Source organism: Ursus maritimus, unplaced genomic scaffold (genome assembly GCF_017311325.1).
Source record: "Ursus maritimus isolate PB19 unplaced genomic scaffold, ASM1731132v1 scaffold_27, whole genome shotgun sequence".
NCBI classification, from domain to species: domain Eukaryota; kingdom Metazoa; phylum Chordata; class Mammalia; order Carnivora; family Ursidae; genus Ursus; species Ursus maritimus.
The window spans coordinates 35,494,498-35,519,686 of NW_024425230.1; the positions used below are offsets into that span (position 1 = coordinate 35,494,498).

At 45.5% G+C, this 25,189-nt stretch overlaps 1 protein-coding gene across 4 annotated transcripts in view; it reads right to left on the reverse strand.

The window, feature by feature from the left end:
• MAP2K5 (mitogen-activated protein kinase kinase 5) overlaps positions 1 to 25,189 on the reverse strand; it is a 248,785-nt gene that overhangs the window by 11,970 nt on the left and 211,626 nt on the right. The window lies entirely within an intron of this gene.

A 25,189-nucleotide genomic window follows, 5' to 3' on the forward strand; every position in this document is an offset into this window, starting at 1 on the left:
CTCCCCGACAGAACTCTTAATGGAGGAAGCACAACGCAACAGCAACAAGGAACAAACAACTGGTAAACCCACGGATAAGTCTAAACGAGCACTGATTATATATAAAACGACAGTAAAGACTGATTTTGAGGATCTGAAAACAAGGTGCAATGAAATCCTGTGAGGACATGTAAGAAGGGACGGATGAGATGCTCATAAGATCCTTACATCTGGCGGGGGAGGGGCTGTGGCAGAGAGCGCTGGCTGCCTCTCAATTTCCCTTCTCTCCTCCTCCTTACTGATAAAAATCCTGATTCTTAGGAGGAACACTGTTACCCAGCAAAGCAACTGCACGCCCTGCCTCCCTTGCTAGTTTTGGTCAATGCCGTGTGAGCACATATGCCGTGTGCCAATGTCCTGAAAAGAAGGGCAAGCTTTTCTACTGCCGTTTGGAGCTCAAATGCCCCTTGGCCGGTAAAAGGGAAGGAGCTGCCGCACTGGTCCGGGCACCCGACTTCCTGCCTCCTTTTACATGAGGGGAAACACCCTGTGTTCTTCTTTCAGCTGTTGTTTGTTTTTTTAATCATATATGATTTAAACGAATTCTACCTAATATGAAGGTAAGACATGGAGCCAAAGGCTGCATATTGTTTGGGAGGGTGTATTTATTGACTAACCTCAGGCTTTGCTAAGTCAGATGAAAAATTTAGGGATAATCCATGAGGGTTAAAAATAGAATATAACTCCTACACCAAGGGAAAGAATAAAAGGGAAGAAAAAAAATTAACCCAATAGAATAGAGAAAGAAGATGTTAAAAAAAAAAAGTATTGTAGAGAAAGCACAAAACAGGATAGTAGAAAAATACTCAAGTATACCAATAAGCAATAGATATAAGTGATTAAGCTCATCAATTAATAGAAAGTTGGATGAAATTTAAGACACCAACCACAAAATGCAGAGATTCATTTACAACACAAGAACACAGAAACGGTGAGAGCAGAGGGAAAGTAAAACACCCAGCAGACAAATACGAACCAAAAGATAGCGTAGGTTTATTAACAGTAGACAAAAAGAAAAGTAGAGCAAAATATTTTCGAGATTGAGGGCATTCACGTAAAGGTAAAAGAAGCACTTTGAAATGAAGACAGAGTCTTTTGGCACAGGTCCCTAACATCACTGCCTTAAAGCAAACACTTACAGACAGACCCGTAAGGAGAAACTGACAAAGCCACACTAATCGAGGAAGATTTGAACACAGCTCTCTCGGTGACTGAGAGAGAAGGTGGGTAGAACAGTAGGCCACAAAGTATTTGGGTCATGCAATTGGCAAGTTTGAGCTACAGGATGTAAAGAGGCTACTGCATTCAACAACGAGAGGAAACAACCACATTCCTTTCAGGCAAAGAGAGAACAGAGGGAGAAAAGTCACCCAGGTAATAAGGGGACCTCAACAAATACAGATTTAATATTGCACCAACCATGTACGCTGATGCAGGAAAAGCAGGTAACAATCAAAAGATAGCAAAACACCTGTGTGTTTGCAAATAAAAAAAATACTTCTAAACAATTCATGGGTCAAAAAAAGAAATCCTAACTGAAATTAGAAATTACTTAGAACTGAGTGACAGCAGAAACACTACATATAAATATTTATGGGATACAGCTAAAATAATATTTGAAAGGCAACTTACAGCATTAAATGGAGGGGGAAGATGGGAAATTTATGAGCTAAATGTCAACAGAATATAAACAAATTGTAAACAGAACAAACAATAAATCCGAAGAAAACATAAGACTGCAAATAAAGAACACAAAGGGATTAAAAAGGTACCAAAGAAACGGTCAATTCAATAAAATACTGGTCCTTTAAAAATTAGTAAGGCAACTAACCTCTGACAAAATTGATAAAGACACAAGCACACATCACTGGGAATGAAATAGGATACATAACCCCAAATCCAGAACACAAAATAATGACATTCCATACGAACGTTATGAGGCCAACATATTTGAAAATGCAGAGGGATGACCCCACAGCAGACAGAAGTGGGGTGGGGGGATACAGACAGATAGATGGTGGGGGCAGAGGGAAGGGCGGTAATGGTGGTGACTGGGAGGTGCCCAAGAGCCCTGACCAAACATCACCTCGGCAGCCGAGCCCCGGCTTCTGAGCCCTGGTATCACACTTTCAACTTTTAAAAGAACTTCCTATTCCATCGTCTCATCTTATGTCAAGAAGCATCCAATTAAGCGAGGGCTGCTATTTCTTAAAATCCATCTTAGTAACAGCGTTTCTAGTTTCTTAATAAGGTAAGCAACTGGGGCACCTGGGGCGTCTTCAGCTCTGGTCATGATCTGATTGGATGGAGCCTGGTGTCAGGCTCCCTGCTCAGTGGGGAGTCTGCTTCTCCGTCTCCCTCTGCACCCCCCACCCGGGTTTGTGCATGCTCTCTCTCTCAAAAGAATGAACAAATGCATAAAATATTTTTTAAAAAGGGATAAACAACCCTTTGCATGAAGACTGAACCTAAAGGGGACATTTTCTGATGCAACCGAATCAATAAAAAACACAGAGGAAAGAAAACTGCTAAAGACACTGGGTGTCAAAATTTGGGGTACGTAACTAACCGAAGTGCCATCTTTTTTACCGTTTTCAGCCGTGATGCCCCTGATTCAATGGAATGGGTTACTACTGGGGTGAGTGTGGGGGAGCCCAGGGCACTGGCCGGGGCAACCCTTTTGGAAAATTTGAAGTCCGAGCATAACAAAGGCCAAAGCTGTCAGGCCTAGTCTACAAAATACAGGACTGAAAATGACCGGTTACTCTAGCGTTTCTGCTATCACCAATTGAAGTTTTCCATTGGAAACTGCCCCTCTTTTTCATTTTTAAAGCATTGCCACAAAAAAGGCTCAAACCATTCGAAAATTCTTATCATTCTGTGTCCCAGCAGCAAATAAAAATCATCAATAGAACCCACGTTTAGCCTTGAGCAATATTTTCTAAAACAAAACACAAAGAACCTGTGGTACTTAACTAGTCCGTTATTGATTTACTGTGGTTTGCAAGGTAATGTTGAAGAAAATTAAATGTACGGAAGCCTGAAATGCGTTTTCTACGGCGGTGAACGGTGTGGCCTGCGTTTTCTGAGGCAGTGTCGTTGGTCATGCGCACAATGAATGACTAAGCGAGCACACTTCCTCTGGTTACAAATAAGCTGGCCGCCTTCACTGCAGAGCCTTAGGAAACCAAGTCTGTTTTCACTGGTAAGAGGGACAAAGTTACTTCGTTACAAGCTTGCTTCTCCTCGCACTTACGCTCCAGTTTTCAATCAAATCCACTACAGGTGTATGGAAAGGCTTCTAGCAACCTGACTCTAGATCTGGTTTTTAGAGCCTGAGTACTTCCTTTGGCATACTCATGGCTTATTCGGTCCCTTCAGAAAATAAAATTTCAACACTGTGAAGTCTACCCTGATTACTGATTCAAGAGCAAAGTGGTCATATTGTTTCAGACGCGGACATTGACATGCAACATTACCCAGCGGTGTATTTTCTACTTAGACCAACAGCCTGTTTTCAGATCTAGAAGCACTTGACATATCAACAGGTCATTATAATTTGACACCCTTATTTAAGACGAAGAATCTCGAAGCTCGACTAAAACTCGATCACTTTTAGCTAGTCCCTCAAGCCTTTATTCAAACCGGTTTTCTGGTATTGCAGACTTGGCGCTAACAAACTTAGTATCTGGTTTCCCAATCTAAAGCACAACAGAAATAGTCAAATGGTAGAGGGATAGGTGAGGGCTCCCTGTCGGAGGGAAGAATGAGGACAGAGGTAAGAAGTGCCATCGAGGAGCAACACTAATAACAAAAACTGAAAGCTGGGGGCGGGGGGCGGCGCGCCTGGGTAGCGCAGTCGTTAAGCGTCTGCCTTCAGCTCAGGGCGTGATCCCGGCGTTCCGGGATCGAGTCCCACATCAGGCTCCTCCGCTGGGAGCCTGCTTCTTCCTCTCCCACTCCCCCTGCTGTGTTCCCTCTCTCGCTGGCGGTCTGTCACATAAATAAATAAAATCTTAAAAAAACAAAACAAAACAGAAAAAAACAAAAAACAAAACCCTGAAAGCCAGCTTGGGGTCAATCGGGGCAGGGACGAATGGTCCTTGGGGTCATTCGGGGCAGGGACGAAGGGCCTTACATACGTTAACATCAGGAGCTACCGGGATAGCAGAATACCGCCAACAGACAATGTTTATAATACAACCTAAAGCCATTCTTTTAAAAAGCTAAATCCTGATGGACATACCTGTTTAAAAGGGTAAGGACGGAAATGTAGAATACATTTAAGAAGACCTCTTAGCTACAATCTATTTTTTTAAAGTTCTGATGTTATAAATAAGAAGCTTCAGTTATCTGGATAGTTTCCTTATACGGAGCTGCTCATTCACCGACAGGTCTGGCGCTGCCCTCTGAGCTTTAGAACGTCAGCGTTAAACACGGCGAAAGCTCTCACCGCCCAGCGCCCTTCTGCAGCTGATGCCACGGGACAGATGAGCCCTCATAGCTTCTGAATTCGGTACAGACACATGGGACCACTCAGGGCCCAAGTTTAGCTCCGCTTCCTTCACAGAGAGTTTGATTACTTCTGAGATTTATGGCCGAAGCAGACGGAAAAAAGAAATACTTCACAAGAGCAGATTTATGACCTCATCTTGTTTTTTTAATAACATTAGGGATGACATCCTATGACAGAATCTTGGAATGACTGCTGGGCAACTTGGAAACTCAGTGGGAAGTTTTAGATTTTGGGGGTTGGAGCATTTTGCTCTTATAAAGGTCAGGTAGGAAAGGGCCAGGGAAATGAGCCAGGGAGATGGTCAGAGAGTGAGTGTCAGCTGGTTTAATTTTCTGTGTCAACTCTGAAAATTAGATAAACAATGACAAACCAGGCTTTTTAAATGAACTTGTCACTTCTGGTTTTCTTGATACATGGTAACATTTTTTCAAGTCCTGGTGGCCCTAAAGACAGATTTAACCCCTGAGAGGTTTATGTGTAGTGTTCTCAAGTCCCCACATCTGAAAACAAAAGGTTCAGAACTCTGTAACCCTTAAAAGAAAAACTCATTATCTTTGAAACTTAAATACTCTTCTCCTAACAATTAAGGAGACTTTGCTACAGCCAAAAGGTTCAGCTTCTTCAGGACAGTCTCAGCAACTTCGGGTTTTTTCCTTTCCATGACCTTCTTGGCTCCCCAGACCAGTCCAGCCCATTCAACACGGTCCCTTGATCTTTCGACCACTGTTCTAGGCGATACCGTCTATCTTGAGCCGGTACTGGTTTCTCCTCCCACTAACTAAGGGGGGGCACACACCTTGTGCAGCTCCCCTGCTCTCCTGCTCTGTTGTCATGAAGACGTGGGATAAAATAACTGCCCTTTTCTGTGCTTTGCAGACTTACTTTTTGTAAGTCTACATTTCCGTGGCGACACGCTCCCTTGTGGTGAGCGGGGAGACGCCAGTGAGGGCTTTTAGTAGCTGTCCTTATTGGCTCTGCTATAAGGATATTTATTCAAACATAACCCAGTTCGAATATGTTGAGTTGGAGAGAGAAATACAGGTATTTACAGATACCAGCATTTCAGTGGGATTTTTCATTCCACAACGTGCTTTCGAGCTCATTATCTAAATTCCAATGTCACAACCTCCCCCATGAAGTAGCTGGATGGCATTACTATTGTTACCTCCAATTTCTGGATTCAAAAACTAGGTTCAGAGTTAAGTGACTGGCCTAAGGTTGAGTGGGGATTTGAATTGGACGACAGCTGCAAAGCCTGTGCCTTTTGTTAGAATATGGTACAGCAACAAAATTGGGACCGTGGTGAGCTCTTACCCCGAGCCAGGCATGGATCAGGTGCGCTCACATACGGTACCGCATGTCACCTCCCCCTGAAGATGTGGAAGCCAGCCTTTTTATAAAGGAGGACAATGGAGCTGGCTTGACCCCATGTGCTGGGATGTCCCATGTCACTCTTTCCCTACACCCTACGGCTGCTAGAACCTCCACGCCCCCCAACCAAGTACAGATACCATGGTCTGCCCTGCACCAAAGTATGAAATCGTGATTTTCAGCCCTCCAATCCCAGTCTTGGCCTCATCCCTAAATTCTGATGTCCTTTTCTTTTCTGATGTAGCAGAGTCTCCTTTTCCAGGGTCCCAAGCTCAAAATCACCTCTGCTACTAGCTACCTGCTGAGAAGAAAATCACCGGATTAAACCAACTCACAGGAAGGTGAGGATAACTAGCAAGAACACCGGGACTCTGTGTGTTTGATGAGAGGACACAGGTGCCATCTCTCAGGGGGCCCGGGCGCTGGTGTGAGGGGCTCCATGTGCGCACGCACGTCATTGACCTGTGGTTCCTAGGGGCCGGGAGCTCTCCTTCTCTGCACGGCAGCTGTTCCCTTCAGCTCTGTGAACTTTGTCTTCCATCAAATAAGGAGAAAAGCAGCGACCTTGCAGAGAGGCTGAGAGTGAGCCTCCCAGCACAGAGGCCAGCACGGAAACAGGTGCTAGGCACGATTATCGATGACCGAAACTTGGCCGTACTTACACTTCTTTTCTAAGGAAATTTTTATATCACCTAACATATGTTTAATGCTAAGTGTGGAAGACACTGGACCAGCTCTCCTGACAGCGGCACACCTTGTGGGTGGATGGGCAATAGAGAACTAGGGAGAATGAGGGACCCTGCCAATTCTCCAGTAAGGAAGAATGTATTAAGGACCCTCAACACTCCTTGAGCAGCCGCTCCCCTGAGCCTCAGGGCTCAAGCCCCAACTCGCTCCTTCATTTAAACCAAGAACGAGCAGACTTCCCTGGGTTCAGAATTCCATGTAACTAAAACACAAAATAGAAAAGAGGCAACCCAACTGTTGCACTCGTGCACAGCCTATAGACAAGACGGCAGTGCCCTCAGACAGCATTTCAAATACAGTTTATTAGTGTGTGATATGAAAAGGGTATTTTTATTGCATGATATAATGCAATGGGACCTTGGGCGCTCTGTGGAAAGACCTCACACTCAGAAGTGTAATGAACCCGTAGTCCCAAAAACATTATACTGTACATTAACCTATCATTAATGGCACATTAGGGCTAGGGGCATTGCACGCTTGCTGGTCAGGGCTCCATCAGGACAGTGGTGAGAAAACCACACAGTCTTCCCAGGCTTAAAACAAATAGAGAAAATAAATATTCCTGATGTCTACAGGCAGCTTTAAAGGAAGTTCAATCCCAGCTCTGCCTTGTAATTTCCAAGCCTGCTCTTCTAAGAGAGGAAGACACACAACTAAACAAAAGAAGAAAACAGCCCTCTTGCAGTTTACCCCCAGCTATTTGGCTATGCAACCCCCGTGTTGGCTCGGCGAGGCTGCGATCAGACGGGCCCTTTTGTTAGCATAGAAGCTGCCCAAAGGACAGCTTGGATCCTGGATCCTTGGGCCAGGATCCCAGCCCAGAGAGGCAGAAGGTGCCTTGGAGATGGTATGTCCACCTTCCTTGCTTTCTAGATGGGGCAGTCAAGGCTCAAAAACATGACAAAGGAAGAGACAACCGAACCAAAGAAAAAGGACAAAGTATGTGAAAAATATCACAAATGGCCAATAAATGCAAGGAAAAAAGTGTCCAACTTCCTACTTAATAAAATGATTCAAATTAAAACGACGATCACTGCCTGGATCGGCAATGATTCAAGTCCGGTGATTCAGCACCAGAGCAGGTGAGGGGCTGGTATTCCCGTATCCCGTATGCAAAGATGTGTACAGACGTGGTCGCCATCTTAACAGCCAAGGTCTGGAAATGGTCCAAAAGTTCTCGACAGGGTCCTGGTTAAATAAATATGGTACACTCATATTATGTTGCCATGAGGCCATTAGAAAGAACGAGGTAGACTTTTATAGGATATGGAAAGATTCTAAAGATACAGTAATTGAAAATGCAAGGTGAGGAAGAGTAACACGAAAAACTACTCTTACCAGTGTTTAACTCTGGAGAGTGGGGCTGGGGCCGTGGGCAGGGTTGGGAGAACACGAACTTCTTACCACATAGCCTCCAGTGCTAGTGGAAATTTTAACCATGACTTTAGTTTCAGAAAATAAATTACGAGTGTAGGAGCAACCATTTTTGGGAATGTCTTATTTTCCAACTCCTACTCTGTTTTATGTGCTTCCTCTTGTCTGGATTTTCACAAAAACAGAAACAGTAAGTTAGTCACTATCACCCCCACCCCCTCCCACGAAGTGGGGACTGGAGTCTCGAGAGGTGAAATCAGTTGTTCAAGGTGACCCTCTTTTCATCTACCCTCAATAACGGAAACAGTATTTGTAAAAGGGAGAAATTCTCCCCAAACTCTGATACAGCCCACGGCCACCTTCCCGAGCCGGGACAGTTTGCCTAACCCAGTGGTGACCCAGGATGTGGGGCAGAAGGCAAGGAGAAGAGGCTGCTCACTTTGGCCGAGGTCCAGTCAAATTTCTGGAAATATCTTATCTCCATACCACAAAGGGGGGGGGTGGATAGTGACCCTAGGGCTACACAGGGTTCAGGTAAATAATGCTTGGCAGCCAGGGCTCAAACGCACGAAGGGGAGTATTTCCCTAATTAAACATGAATCGACTTCAAAGGAAACCCAGTTGCTGTTCCACGGAGAGGCAGCTGCCTTAGACCAGCAGAGTCGCAAGGTGACAGTCGGGGCCCGGAAGTCTCTGGGCAGCCCCACGACTTAGGAGTGTCTGGTCAAGTCTCCCCACTGCTGCAGAAAGTTTGCTCTGTTTTCTCGTCCCTCCGTCCTTAGGATAACAGACTTTGCCGCAATATTTTAAAATGCTAGATTTTATTTGTCCTAGGGTCTGCCAGCACACGCTGTAATTAAAATGTTGATTAGTAAACAGTTTAAATATATGACAGACAATGCAGTTAAAGCCTACAGTTAGGTCAATATGTGATTTAGATTTGCCATTTAAAAAATCTCATTTAAATTTTGCATACATTAATCACTACCAAACTTCAAGGTTCTGATATCCACCTGACTACAATATTAAAATAAAACTTGCTGCCCCAGGGAAATCCTACTTATTCTTAATTGTTTCGAGGCTTTGATGGGCTTTTAATCTAAGATTAATTTATGCAATTTTAAATAACTCTTCTTATGATTAATAAGCTTGAAAATTAAAAGGAGTCTAAAGCAATTATAATGAGCATTTGGTCATAACCTCATTAGAAGAAGGAGTGAAGGATACGGCTCCGGAATTCTTACAAGACTACAATTTAAGGTTACTTTTAGAGAAGTCAAACATAGTTCCTGAAATTGCAAAGGCAGGTTAGCAAAGGTCAGTGTTAAAATGATGGCTAGCTAGATTAGCATACTAATGATTTTCCCTGATGGTGACAGAAAGGACACTGAAAAGAAGCTGCAGAAAGAGAGACAAATGACAGGCTGCCAAGAAGCTACAGGCTCTGAACTCAGAGCCTTTTTCTTGTCTTCTGGCTGGAGACCTTCACGGAATTTGAGAAAGAGCCAGAGGGTTAGGACATTCCTATTTCGAAGTCGGTTCCAGCCAGAGTCTGGTCCGTGCGGAGCAGGGAGAGACCGGCACTGGGTGGCCCATCTGCCTGCAGAGGGGTAACCTCACGGAACCCCTGCGCTACTAGGAACCAACGACAGCTTCATGCAGCCACGGTCCTCGCCGGCATGCAAAGCCCTGCTAGATCAGACTCACTCCACCCAGCTGACTGCATCCCCTCCATTCCCTGGGGTCTTCTTCACTTTCGCCAGAAGGCAAGGGGTTCCTCACTGTCTCATGCTTCCTCTGCTCTCGGCTCGTGCTGTTCCTTCTTCCAGAAACCTTTCCCTCTTGTTAGGGCAGTGGTGGTGGTGGCCACCATTCACGGAGCACTCATTTTATGCCAGACACCGCGCCAGGCATGTAACGCACTTTTATCTCACTTAAATCTCCCGCTTTGTGGGGGATTTCCGTTTCTATGAGTAAGCAGCATGAGGCTGAGAGGGAGCACCTAGCGAAGGAGGGGTGGAGGGCTGGGAGGGGCTGGCTTTTGGCTGAGCCACCACGGCTAATTCTCGCACTGAGACAAATTCCAACGGTCCTGTAGATCCGGCTGGGGCTGAGCTGCCTCCCTGACCACGGAGCCCCTCGGCCATCCTCCCCTGAGCTCTCACACCAGCAAGTCAGCGGCACACAGCCCGTCCTGCCCTCTCTGAGTGTCTCCTGTGGGGGTATCGCGTCCGCTCCTCCAGGACACAATTGTTTCTTACGTTCTTTCTGAACCCATCACAGCACCTCAGAGACACAGACAACAAATACTTGTTGATTCACTGTTTCACGATAATTCCCTCCAACAAGATGCTCGTTACATCTTACTGGCAACAGAGGACAAAAAATTAAGCTTCTAATGAATGGGGAGGAAAACTCACAGGGGTCCGGTCTGTCCACCCCCCAAGAAATTACCAGTTCACTGGACACTCACTGCGAACATCCAACACACGTTTACTTCATCCTAACTCACAGTCGGTTCCACTAAACACATTTGTTTTGGAAAGGCCCAGAACTTTAGATGGATGAGAAAATCATGACCCAAAGAGGCTGAGTGATTTAGTGCCTCACATGTGTCTAGCACTTTAGAGTTTATAAGCACACTTTCACAAACTCTCATCTTGTCTAAATAAAAACAATATTTTAAGATTGGTATCACCACCCCCATTTTACAGATGAAGAAGCTGAGCCTCAGATAAGTTACATAACTGCTGACTCCCCAGTTACTGAGAGGCAGAGCCTGTACTTGAAATCATAGCTGCTGATACCCAGATCAATGCTCTTTCCAGTTTACCATGTTGCTTCTTGTCCACGTTCACGACAGACTCATTTTCAAGATCTGGAGCCCATCTTTGGCCTCTCCGGACTTCACATACAGAGGACAGAGTATGTCTGTCAGTTGTCTGGCCACAAATCTTTCCACCTTTCCAATTCTACCGTAACAGTTCTAGAAGTGAGCAAGGTCATGGCTCCATGCTTCCGCTCCTGCTGCTCTGCTCCCCTGTATGCCGATGTTGGACAGACACTTGTGGGCTGTCTTCCCAGCCTCAGTCTCCCTTCTGCCTTCCTCATGGACTCCGATCTCTGTCTGGTGTCCTGTTCCGTGTGACCTAACTGCCTTGGTCACGTGTCTCCAAAGGCACTCACCAGTTTGGATTCTCTTTCAGTTAGTTCTACCCCCCAACAGGTTTTATTGAGATATAACCGACACAGAGCAATACATAAGTTTTAGGTGTGCAACACAGTGATTTGACGTCGGTCTATTGTGAAATGATTACCACTGTAAGTTTAGTTAACACTTATCATCTCTTTAAAAAATATCCATCATCTCCTATAAATAAAAAAGTATAAAAGAAAAAAATGTTTTTTTCCTTGTGATGAGAACCCTTAGGATTTACCCTCTTCACGCCTTTCAAACAGACCACACAGCAGCACTCACTATAGCTATCATGCTGTATGTTACATCCCTAGTACTTCTTATCTTTTTGTACCTTTTGCACACACACTCATCTTTTACCTTTTTGACCACGCTCATCCAATCCCCCCACCAAAAATCTGTTTTCTAGGAGTCTGTTTTAAGATTCCCCATTCAAGTGAGATCATACAGTATTTGCATTTCTGTCTGACTTATTTCACTTAGGATAGTCCCCTCAAGGTCCACCCGTGTGGTTGCGAATGGCAGGATTCCTTCTTTTTATGGCTGGATAATATTCCATCGTACATACATACTATATCTGCTTTCTCCATTCATCAGTCAATGACACTTAGGCTGTCTCTGGACTTGGCTATGTAAACAATGCCATAAACATGGGGGTGCAGATATCTCTGACACAGAGTTTTCATTTCCTTTGGATATGTTCTTACAAGTGGAATTGCTGGATCATATAGTTTTCGGAGGAACCGCCACACTGTTTTCCATGGTGGCTGCACCAGTTTGCATTCCCACCAACAGTGCAAAAGGGTTCCTTTTTCTCCACATCCTCACCAATACTTGTCACCTCTTGTCATTTTGGCGACAGCCATTCTGACAGGTGTGAGGTGACAGCTCACCGTGGTTTTGATTTGCATTTACCGGATGGTCAGTCATGTTGAGCATCTTTTCATGTGTCTGTTGGCCATTCGTACGTCTTCTCTAAAACAAAATGTCTATTCAGGTCCTTTGTCCATTTTAGTTGGATTCTTTGGTTCTTGCCACTGAATCGTATAAGTTCTCTCTGTATATTTTGGATGTTACCTCCTTACCAGATATATGGTTTGCAAATATTTTTCCCATTCTGAAGGCTGTCTTTCATATAGTTCTTTTTGACCGTCTATAAACAGAGGTTACTGACACCCTTGTTGGCATCTTGTATCGGGCGAGCTGTACCTCTGCATAGGTTATCCGATGCCTCACTTCCACACTGCACTGTAAGCTCCTCGGATCAGCCTCTGTGGTCCCCGCAGCCGTGTAACTCAAGGGGCTGGTCTGGGAACTGCCTGCTGCTGGTTTGCGACAAGGTAAGGGGCTACGCCACAATGTCAGTCAGCACACAGCTTCCTTCATCGACAAAGTTTTCCTACAAACATCAGCTGAATTAAACAGAAGCTTTGAGTCATGCCTGGGGTATGTTCTGGCGCAAACTCCGGTCCATATCTGAATAGCGCTAACTATAGCGTCTAGCAATATATTCCGCACATAGCCTGGGCTCAGTAAATTTGCCGAGTTAAAAGAAACTTCTCCCAAACTCAAGGAACGGTGTGTAGCCCTTGGAAGTGGCTCATTTCTGTAGCCATGATGGTAGAACTGAAAATAAGGAAGAGTTTGGGGCCCTCGGTTTCTGCTACAGGTTGGCAACACCAAAAAAATAACTCACAGATTCTCACAGCCTCCCCTCGGATAACCCACTAGCTGACCAAGTGCAAATTTTCTCTCTTCCCGTTTGTTTGCTCGCACTGAGGTCCAGGCTTCAGCCAGGCGCCTGCTGCTGGGTGTGGCCACCAGCTCCTTGCCTCAACCGTGGCCCGGCAGCTGCAGGACGAGGCCAAGCTGGAGGGGACCGCAAGGAGTGAGCTCAGCAATCATCCCAGAGGGGCCTTTTGGCTTCCCAAGCATACTGCTGCAGTCCTACGTGTTTCTTTGCAGGCTACTGGTGCTTAGTTTGATTTCTGACTGTGAGCAATAGTTTGACTTAGGCGAACTCACACCCACTATCCCCTGCCCACAGTGCATCAGCAGATAACAGCTTTGTGTAAGGCACAATGGTCCCATGTCCGTGCTGGCTGCGTGGCTCCAGGCAAGTCAATTAACCTTTCTAATGCCCGGTTTAACACATCAGTTAAATGGGAATAAGAATAACCCTTGTAGTGTTTGTATGAAGGTCAAATGAGTAATTTATATGAATGAACTCTGTAAATGCATGTGTTTAAAAAAGGTTATTTGTTTAGATTAATTTCTCTCTCTACAATAATCTGTCTTTATTAAATGCTAAAGAGCAGAAGCCTTTCTGAATTTATCTGTAGCTCCAAGATGCGTGCGGTCCTCATTCCAGCTGCTTTCAGGTAAGTTCAGAGCAAATAAGTTGTAATATGGATTCTGGCTGGTGCGGATATTAGAGGGTCTGCTACTTTTCCTGATGATCCAAGCCGTGTCCCACGTTGTATGCAGAAAGTAACACGCACACATAAATACATGTTCCGCGAGGCCTGCCTTACTTGTCACCGGTTCACAAAGCCTCCCCAGAAAACCCCGGCTGGAAGAAATCTTGCATTCCGCAGAAACTATTTTACCTGTTAAATTCATATCATGTCAATTCAATAACTACTTAGCGAGCATTCTACTTGGGGCTAGGCACTGGGCTAGATGCTAAGGATACCCAGGTAAATAAGACACGATGTCGTCCTCTAGAAACTCACAGTCTTGCTTATGGGCCGTTACCAGTTAGATAAACAAGTTACCGCCACAAAGGGTGAAAAGTGCACTAGCAGAGGAACTTGCCAGGAGGAAGCATGCCCTACGACAGGAAGTCAGGAACCGTACTGAGGCAGGCCTGGGAAGACTCACAGAGGCTGTGCCAATTACATTTCCCACTGAAAGCTACTTCTAATCCTCAGCAAGTTTTGGGGTGGGGGGGTTCTCACAATGACTGGAATTGCAGGAATTCACCACGCGGGTGTAAGGAAAGAGCACAAGCAAAGACGCGACCACGCGAGAATGCCTCACACGTCTGCGCACCGTGAGAGCATCAGAGTGCGTGTGACGGAGCCCCGTGAGGTGGAGGGGGGCAGGTGCAGGTGAGGAAGGGCCTTGGTGGGTCTCACATTCTCTCCAGGGCTTGGCTGTTTGTGCCCTCATCTTCCTGGCAAGACTGTCAGCGGGCTGAGGTCAGGAGTCGGGGCTGCCGTACGATTCCTCGGCATCAGGCTCGGCACCGAGCAGACGCTCGACGGCCAAGAACAGTGAGAGCACACTTGCGACGCCCCACGCGTGTTCCCTCCCACGTCACAGGGGCAGAACAGGCTTCCGAAATCCGTATCTGTTCCAGACGTGCACTGGCTTACGACTCGGCCAGCCGTCTAAAGCTACCCTTCTGCCTTTCTCTGGTGCTTAACCCACTTTCCACATGACGTGGCACCGCCGCCTGCACAGGAGAGCCGGGCTCCTTCCGCAGGAGGGAAGGACAGTGGGCCCAGCCGCAGCTCTGCTGACCTCCCGGACAGGGGGATGGGATGCCTGCTTTGGGGAAAGAGCTTCCCAGCCCGGGAGTCGGTGCCTCGGGCCCTGCACACAACTAGCATTGCAGGGTTGCCGATTTGCCTTCCGAGAGTTAGGGCCGGAGTATTCCAGAGGCAAGGCTGTGGCTTAAAAAAAAAAAAAAAAAAAAAAAATCATGTTTAATTTAAAAATTAGAAACTGGAGCAGGCTGTGAGCACAGGGGTTGACTGAAACAAAATTTAAATTCCTGTCAAGCCCATTTAAACACGGGGGCCCTTCATAGACAATTAGCTGCTCCCTGTGAATGCTGAATAAACTCAGGCCTGGTCACTGCGAGAAGACAGGCGCCTACTGTGAGGCACTGGAAAAAAAATTAACTAAAATCAGGCTGTATGAAATATTTCGCCTTTCAGTATATCACAGGGGTTTGAAAGTGTAAACAAGACAAAAATCGATTCCTTGGTGCCCTCAAATCAATCCCCCAAAATGGTTAGGGCATCTGTTTCTGCTAAATTTTGTTTACATCGGCAGATTTGCCTTAATTGCGGTTGTTTATTTCTCATCGTCCCTGGGGCCCTAATCTCCCGATTACTAATACTTAACACTCATTTCACATCTAAAGCTACTTCTAATCCTCAACAGGTTTTGGGGGCTCTTAAAATTATTGAAGCCACAGAGGCGGGAGACACAGCCTCTTTGTGAAAGGGACATTTTCTTATCTACTACCAGCTGGGCCCAATCATCACCAGGGATGGTGACAACAAAGGTGCTAAAAGGCTCTTCCACAATGACTGCTGCTCCACTGGGGATTCAGAGGATAAAAAAGAGCTTTGATGGAAAAATCTGAACAAGAGGCGAGAGCAGTCCAGCCAAATAAAGTTACTGTCATAATCAAATGCTGTCAATCACCATGAAAATCCAATTAAAAATGTTTCAGCACAGCCCTCTTAAGTGGAAAAATGTACCCTATTTATACAAATTTTTGTCAACTCCACACCAGTCCCACAATTAGAAAGTCCTGCTATTAATTGAATCCCCCTCCCCCTCCCAAGTTTAAAAAGAGATGCAGGCCATCCAGAAGCCTTCTGAGGGAGGCGAGACACACATAGGCTATTGGTATACGATTAAGAGTTAATCGGGTTACGTTTGAAAATTCCATTTTTATTTGTGCCAAGGGAACCTCTGCAAGAATAAACGAATGCTACCTAGCCTCCCACTTCAGAATCAGTGACCATTTACACTGAGAGAACAGAGAAACGGTAAACCAGGATACTGGAAAGAAACTAGTCCATGCTCCGGCAAATGTCTCTCCGTAGACCAAGACCTAATGTTTAATTCTAATCTTGAAAATTAAATAGAGGACAGAAGGCCCAAATGTCTCTACTGCCTTTAGGCAGTCTCTAAATGGCCAAGCGAACCTCAAATTATCTGCGGGCAGATCTGGCCCCCCAAATAACTGTGTATCTCTACAAAAGGCCGCACTGAAACCACAAGACTCCCGTCCCCAAAGGTCTCTCTCAAAACTGCTACAAATTAAAAAGCAAACAACCCATTAAACAAATCCAGCTGGTTTCAACTGTAAATAGGAGGCTTCTAATATTTTTCCAGCCCTTGAAATTCCTGGTTAGACTCATTAATTATTGATAAGAATTGCATCTATTTATTGGAGTGTACTCCCAGGAAAACAAGTTTGCTGCCTTTAACAGCAATTCCCAAATCACAGAGACCAGGCTTCAGATCTTTTTATATTTCCCCCACAAATGGCTAAATGTCTCTGGTCTTTTTCAACTTAATCCATTATTCCCGAGAGCTAGGGGTTGGGGGGGGGCATGCATCCTATCAGATGCTGATAGATAAAGACTGTGGGGTCCCCCTGCCATCAATCTAACCAAGAAAAGATGGTGCTGGCCAGGTGGTCTCCTCTAGGTCTTGACTCCCTGATGACGTCTTGTTTTGGAATTAAATGTCGGAGGTGCATTCTCAAGTGGTCAGAATGCATGCTAAAGATCACAGGTGCTGCTGAGTAGCACCTGCTTAACCCTGTCTTGCTCTTCCCACACATCCCATCCCAAGGTGGGAACCCTGGTGCCTGCTCTGATGGGCCACGCCCATGCTGTACTGGTTGTTAAATGCCTTGAATGTTATCCCTGCAAACATTGCAACATCCTAAAAATGCCTTTATTTTGGCACCCGATTATCTTACCCAGATGACCTCTGGGTTAGGTCCAACAAAACCCTTTGATCGGACCATGCATTCTAGTGCGGTCAGCCTAACTTACATTGTACATTACAATGTGCAGAGATGGCTTGTTTCAGGTCGGTTTCCTCAGCTTTCCTGTGTGAGTTCTTGGAGAACAGGCGACATACCCTGTTTGTCTATCTGTTCGATGTCCAGGACAGTGTTTCACTGAACTGGATGGGAGAGACTGGCACGTGCAAAGAGGGACGGTGAGTTCTCTTCTTGTCATCAGATCAGAGACCTGCCTGAATGGCAGTTGCACAGAACCATGCGAGACACTGAATTCTAAGAGCATGATCCTTCTTCAAGGCATTTACAATCTAGTTGGAGATAAAAGACATTAAGCTAGTGAGTTTCACCTCCGGGGGCTCCTTGTAATCACCTGGAGAACTTTAAAAAACAGAACAGTACCTGCTCTCTGGCCGAAGCGCCAAAAATTCTGATCTGGGCTGGGATCCAGGCACTTTCTGGCCTCTTATTTTTAACATACTTGGATGATTCTGATGAGTTGCCAGCCTTAGGAACCACTGTACTACATGGACCAACTTGCAGCTAGAAGACGAATGTGTAATTTTGTGTAGCTGAGTGCTGTTCCAAGTCAGAGATGGTAAATTCTGGAGAGCCGCAGAGAAGGGGACAAGCACTGTGATGGGGAGGAGGATGGAGACCTCCAAGGACGGGGGAAGGTGTTCCAAACCGAGTCCACCACTCCAATAAAAAAACAAGGGCTGAGTGGTGTCAAATAAAGGAACTGATGTGCAACACACTCCCGGGACCCAGCTTAGCCCCTGGGAACGTGGCGTGACAGCGCACAGCGGCCCCAGCGATCCACTTTACCGCGTCAGGATAACCAAACGATTTTTGCGGTGAAGGCACCACAGCCTCATCGTGCCGTGAAGTGGGATGCCGGGAAGATGACAGTTGGCCCAGGAACACAAGAAAGAAGCATTGTAGGCAGGAGTTCAAAAACCTGCCATCTTAAACATCCAAATCATCACCATATGAAGAGATCTGACCTGACTGATGGAGGAAAAAAGTTATCCTTAACTGGGAAATTAAAACTGTTAGATCACCATGATCAAGGAGTGACAGACTTTATCTATCTGTATCTCTCTTGCTACGCGTGTGTAAATACGCACAAACACACACACACATTTATCTGCTGAAGTCTCGTGAAAAGATTAAGCAGTCACGTCTGTGGAAAAACAAAGCTTGTTTTCTGGGGTTATAATCTCTCTGTTCTTGCTGAAGTGCTAACGTGTCATCAAAAATTCAAATTAAAGCTGTCTGATTTAGTGCGATCGCAAGCATCCAGGCAGTGATTCTGCCGTTGTAATTATGTGCAATTAAAAAGCTAAAATCAACTTCTGACTCGTGGATTCCTATTTATAAGCAGACACAAACAGATGATTTTAATGGCCTTCAGAACTTGAAAATAATAATAAAAAAAATCATCCCATGGTTGTCAACTAGACCCTCTGTGGAGCCCCCAGGCTTCTGCGATATCTGTGCCTGAAGGAAATACTTAGCTGAAGTTACAATCCCAGCCAGGGATTCTCCCTGCAAATTCTGGGTGCCTCAGCTAATGAGCTGATCTGCACCTCGAGATGAGTAACCAAAAGCAAAAATGATGTCCGCAAGAATGGGCGGCCAGACACACATAGGAGTCTGGCCCTACGGGTCTGTTTTAAAACAGGCTCTTTAAGACACAGGTGATAGCTAGATGTTGTAAACAACAGCCACGTTCATAATTGCTTATCAAATCACTGATAGTATCTCAGGAAGTCTAGACTGCAAGTAAAGTGGGTCCACGAACACGATGCGAGGGGGCTGCTGAAATGTGCCTCTCCTCTTATCTGCGCTTGGGATACAAGTAAGCTCTGGATCCAAAGAAACCGGAACTCACCTTTGGTCCGTTTAGTAGAATGTGGTGATAATGTTGAACTTTATCTGAGCCCTGTGCTCCCAGAAAGAAATAAAAGACGAGAAATCTCCCCCACTCTTTCGTTAGCCACAAAGGACCGCCCTGCTTTCACAGAGATAAGACCCTTTTCCATCCTTCCTCCTGACTTCCGTTAAGACTGGTTGATGACTTCCTTGTTAACCTGCCTCCGTAACTCCGTAACCTCGGCCCGCTCCCTTTACTTGGACACATCCCTCATTAATAAACACTCTCCATATGGCAACAGCCTGAATAAAATCATCTTTTTTTTTTTTTTTGTAAGTAGGTTCCATGCCCTGCGTGGAGCCCGACGTGGGGCTTGAACTCACGACCCTGAGATCAAGACCTGAGCTGAGATCAAGAGTCGGATGCTCAATGGACTGATCCACCCAGGTGCCCCTAAAATCATCTTCTTAATTGTCCAGTGCATTCTGTCTATTGCAGTGGTCAAAAGGTTTGCGTCTAACAATGGCGAATGAAACCATCTGGTGTAAATCCAAAAGTTACACTGGAATCGAAGTGCTGGAGAGACAAAAATCTAACCTGGTGATTTCTTCAATTTCTAAAAGGGAGCGTGCAGATGCCCAATTTATCACATCCATTGATTAAGTGAGGGAACCACCAGCCAAACTATCTGAAAATGTAATTACAATCAGGTTTGGATACACAGAAAAGCTACCAGTGACGATTTAATAGAGAGGAGTTAAACAAGTTAACAAGTAATTAAATGTTTAAACATTTTTCTGGAGCAGTTTGGTGTTTATTAGCCCCCAAACAATACCACCTCTTATACATAAAGTCTTTTCTGAGAAATGAGATGCATTCAAGTTTGCAGCTGCTGGGATTTAGATGAAGGGCAAAAAAATCTAAAAGCACTATTTTGATTGTAACTGACATCCCTCCCCCACGATCCACACCTGCTTTTCAGATGTCCAGTCCCACGATTTACTTGCTTTCTAAGCAAAATGTCAAATTTCAATTGCAAACTGCCCTCTGTGTCTTCTTGGCAGCCTGAGTGGAAAACCAAAAAAAAACCCCAAACCTGAGAAGACACTGAACGAGGACGCCCTGCTCTGGAATGTACCGGGAAATGCACAAAATAACAGGCATTATTAGAACCTAAGGAGAAAACCCATGTTTTTAAACAATTACGAGAGCAGTATAGTAATAGCATAAAGACAATTTCTGCGCCAGCTTGTTTCTTTGAAATTCTCTCTGCCACTGAACAGCTAGAACAGATAATAACTATTAGTAAATCAAAGTCCCCTGCAATATCCAGCTGTGCCTCACGCATTTACATACAGATAGAATGGGTATATGTTTTTAATATGTATGTGATCCGTACTTTTAGCACAGCCCAAGTGCATGCTACAAAGGAGGAGGAGAATGGATCAGCATGAGATAATAAAGTGGCCTAGATAAAGTATTAGCCAGCGATTGATCTCAAACCGGGATGCTGCTTCTTCTGACCTGATTACTTACTATGCATAGATTCCATTAAATAGAGCTTAGACATGGGAAGCTTCTGGAAATACTCTAAATGCATAGAAGGATCTACAGCGCTCTGAACCCAAATTGTAACTGCAGAGGTGCCCACGGCCTATACCCTTCCTGCTTGAGGCAAGGCCCACATTCAGGATGGGCTGGGAGGTTAAAGGGCCACCTGCCAGCTGGTGGGCAGCCCTGCTGAGTCCCGCAGGGAGGGCCTTTCCCTTCCCTCCCCTGCGCCAGGCCAGCACCCTCCGAGTGAATGCCTCCCTCCCGAGCTGCTGGCTGTTCCTGGACGCACTGCACTAACAGAATGAAAAGGCAGCGAGGGAGCTTAACAATCATTCAGGGTCACGGTCCCGTTTGAAAAACTGATGACAGCCACCGATTCCTCTTTTCAGAAAAGAATGCAAATCCCCACATGCATACGCGACGTTGGATGTAATTTCAGGGGCTCTAACAGACTTCCGGAAGTCATGGACCCGAGGTCAAGGACTGGTGATCTCGTCCATCCCCTCCGTTTTGCAGATGAAGACACTAAAAGCTGGGAGGGAATGGGGAGCTGCTGACAAGGGAAGGGAAGTGTGTAGGCTTTCCTGCGAAAGCACGGCCTGACCTTGGCTACCAGAGAACCCTACAGGAAGACCCATTCGGCAGAAGGAATTCTCCGTGGCTTGCACGAGCAAGGGTCTAGCCGATGATGTTTCTCACCGTATCCTCTATTCAAAAACATAACAATTTGAATAGCAAAGCTAGATCTGAACCTCTCCATCTCAGTATGCTCCCATCTCAAGCCGTCAGTCTCTGAATTTAGGGGTCTGATTTTTATTTTTTTGCGTCCTTCATTGGATTATTGACATTTTGGGGAAAGGTCTCCATCACCCTTAATCATTTTCTCCCTTCTTGCTGCGTTCTTGCCAATCCTTTCTGATGGGCAGCAGCTATCCCCCCCTCCACAGAAGCCGAGACATCTCTGCTGCATTGTCTGAAGCACGGTGAACATTCTGCCTGCCATCTCCATAGGCTTCTACCGCCTAGAAACTTTTTTCTAAGTTTGTGGGTCCCACATCACAGAGCTGGGGTGGCGCTGACACAGGTCTTTCCAGCGATTTACACCAGGGTGATTTAAAAGTGGTTAAATAATGGAATAATGGAATCATTTTCTTAGGAGCAGAAAATGTGTGTGGGGTGACAGCATGTCAGATGTTCTTGGCCGCCTGCATGGCCGGCTTTCCTTTGTTGGGTTTAACGCTGACTCCTGATTTATGCAATAGCTCTTAAAGGACTGAAGGATGAAGGGTTTCCCTATACTTGAATGGGAGTCCACTCCAGAAAAAAGGGGTGGGTGGGTGCGTGGGGTGGGTGCTGCTTCCATGTCAGGTCCAAGTTTTCAGACTCGGACTAGGGTTTCTTCTCTAAGAAGAAAGGGTTTCTCCTATAAGAAGTGGAATTTTTTAACACACCACCCAGCTGGTGGTGAATGTGCTGCCTATCTGAATTCCCCCTTCGTGGGTTTGGAACTCCACGAGGCCAACGTCAAAATGATTTCTGTTCCAAAAGGCACTAGGGGTCTCACACTGCTCTGAAAACGTCTGGAGTGTCTATACACTCATGCTTTGCCCGACCTAGAAAGTCCCCTTGAAAAGTCTCTACTACAATTCAGTCCATCCTCCAAAGGCCCTTTTCCAATGCTACCGTCTCCACGTAGCTTTTCCCATTTTCCGCAGGGAAGCCCCACAGAACTCTGCAGTTCTCTTATGAGTTACTTTATTCTAGCAATGTGCACGCTTGCAGTGTTCCCTGCAAGACTGTGTGAATGTGGCTTGCTCTTCCTTGTATCTTCTGTTGAGTCTAGCACAGGACTTTGTACATCACGGTCTACAAACACCTGCCGAATTGAACTGTTATCTGGTTCTGAGCTCTCCCAAGATGATGTGGAAAGCTACTGATGAGACTTCTGAATGACTTCTTTATGTAGCTGAATGGCTACATGCCAGCAATGTGTATCAGCTCACATGAACCCTGGACTCTCGAAAATGTGAGCATTAAGTAAATTTCTTGATCCAGCTTTAAAATACTTGCACTTAGAACATAAAAACCGATAACCATCTCAGGAACAATCACACAAAGTAGAATTAAATAGCTAAACACCTAGATGAGTCCTAACACTGGGATTTAGTGACCTCAAGAGTCTAAACTTGAGTTTTACATTTCATCTTTAAGACTGACATGGTCAAAAATTGCAAAGGTGATGGTTTTCAGACTGGGGTCTTCTGGTAACCCCACCAGATAAAAGGACAAAAACTGCTTGCACGCCCACTGTGTGCATGGCCCACCCCTCTGCAGTCTGATTTACTTAGGTGGGGCGTGCTGTGTTCACCGGAGGTCACGGCCGCCCCAGAGTTCCCTGGTGATGAAATCTGTAACTCTCAGTATTTCCACCAGGCCCCATCCCTGATTTTCTTCCTTTGGTTTGGACAATCCCACAGGCCTCACAGCTGATGCGGCCCAGGCTGTGCAGACCACATCAGTGCCCTGCTGGCTGGTGTTCCCGTGCTTGGGAGATAAAGTGCTCTTTTTGTGAAAGGCAGGCCCCACCCACGGTGACAAATGTCCTCTACAGTTCATGCATTCCAGAGGATGCTCTCAGCTTCGAGACGGGAGCATTGTCAAGTGGGTTGTAGGCGGAGAGGGAAAAGGAAAAATTAAAGCCATTAATATGCTGGAAGAAATAAAGAAGCTGGTTCCTTAAGACTGGGCTCCTAGGACGTGACTCAGGTTCCTCAAGCCATGTACAACAACCCACTTTCTTTCCCATCCCCTATTGGGCTCAATATTGTGGTCAGAGGCAAGCAGGGCCCAAGCCTCTCGACCACAGGTGCCTCACACACATCCCAAGTTTCCTGCCTCCTCACTGAGCCCTTTCTAAGCCAGGGTGCCTCACCAGTGCTGTACCTATGAAATATGTTCTTTTAAATCCAACTGGGAGCAGAACTAAAAATGTTAAATTAAGTATAGGATGGTGCTTCCTGTGACTAAATTTTTCACTGTATTTTACTGATTTATTGATATTTATTAATTAAAAATGTGGGACAGCACACACCAGGGTGTACAGTTACAAGGAGAGATATTGAAATATGTATCGCTTGTCTCTCCAAACACACACACACACACACACACACACACCCTTACACACACTTCCTTCTCAGGCACTGAAAGTACTCACCCTTTAGCCTTGGCTTTATGACTTGCCACCCTCGAGTTGTGTTCCTTACCAAGACATACATCCATACGCATTTATGGGTGTACGTGCGATCTGCAGTGTTTTATTTATAAGTGGCCAACTCATTGCAGCACGGAAACACGCATTTACAAACAGATATCTGTTTTATGAAACCCTATTCCTTTGTTTTAATAGCTGAGCTATCCAGCCATAGCATAATAATGTACAAGGTAAATGCGTCTCCGTTTCTACAACTTGTTCCGAGTTTTCTCAAATGTGACTTAACTGCAAGAATTTCCCAACCATCAAAGAGACGCCACCGCCCAAAGACCAGTTTATTCCAGACGCGAAACCTGCACAGTTATAAATGGCAGAGGTTTTTCGGGGTGAACTTTAACTTGAAACTACCCTGACAACGGAGATTTGCTCCAGGGGTAACACGAGGGAGAAAGCCACCTTCCTGGAAAGCACTCATGATGCGAAAGGGAAACATCCTGTTATTCTGTATTCTGGGATGAAATCTGTATCGTACAGAAGAAGTCCGGGTACTTTGGGTGTTTATTAGGATGGCATACAACGGATGAACACCTCTGAACTGGTATCTGTAAAATGTTTCTTGTTTAAAGTGCTGAGAGAAACTTGGTCGGGATGTGCTCTGAGCGCAATATCGAAAGACCCGGAATGGTATATACACAGAACAGGAGAAAGAGCAGACTGTAATTCTTATTTACTAATGCTCGATCCTGGCGCTCTTCTAACAGCTTGTGCATTGTCAGATCAACAATCTGCACTAAATAAATGACCATTTGGGAATTGCTAGGGAGAGTCTCTGTTCCTCTCCCTGCTCGACTAAAAACTGTCATTTGCAATCAAAGAAAGCGGCCTTGGAGCTGAGAACACAGCACCCGCTGCCTTATAGTTGTCTCTTTCTGAGGACAGACCAAAGATTCACATTAACTTGATCTTTTGCAGCCAATCTAATTTCATTCTGCCTGAATCCAAGAGGACTCCACGCCACGTTCAGAATCTCCGCAGGACTGCGCTAAAAACTTCATACGCTGACTCGCTTTTCTGTTACCGAGCCTCTGGATTCTGAGAGGCTGTAACAGCAAATTGAGGACAAGGAGTAACCCAGATTAACTCGTGACCCCTGAGGGTGAGGCGAAGAAAGAGAGTTCTGCCTTAAGTTTCAAAACGGTGGTGGGTTTTTAAAAAGTAAAATCTACTGAGGACATGAGCTTCCAAAACACCTACCCAAATGGAGTAAGTAATGTGGCCTCTCTAGAGCCTATGGATGTTTTAAATTCAATCAGAAGGGGGAATGAAGCATGAGAGACTACGGACTCTGGGAAACAAACTGAGGGCTTCAGAGGGGAGGGGGTGGGGGAATGGGATAGACTGGTGATGGGTAGTAAGGAGGGCACGTATTGCATGGTGCACTGGGTGTTATACACAACTAATGAATCATCGAACTTTGCATCAGAAACCAGGGATGTACTGTATGGTGACTAACATAATAT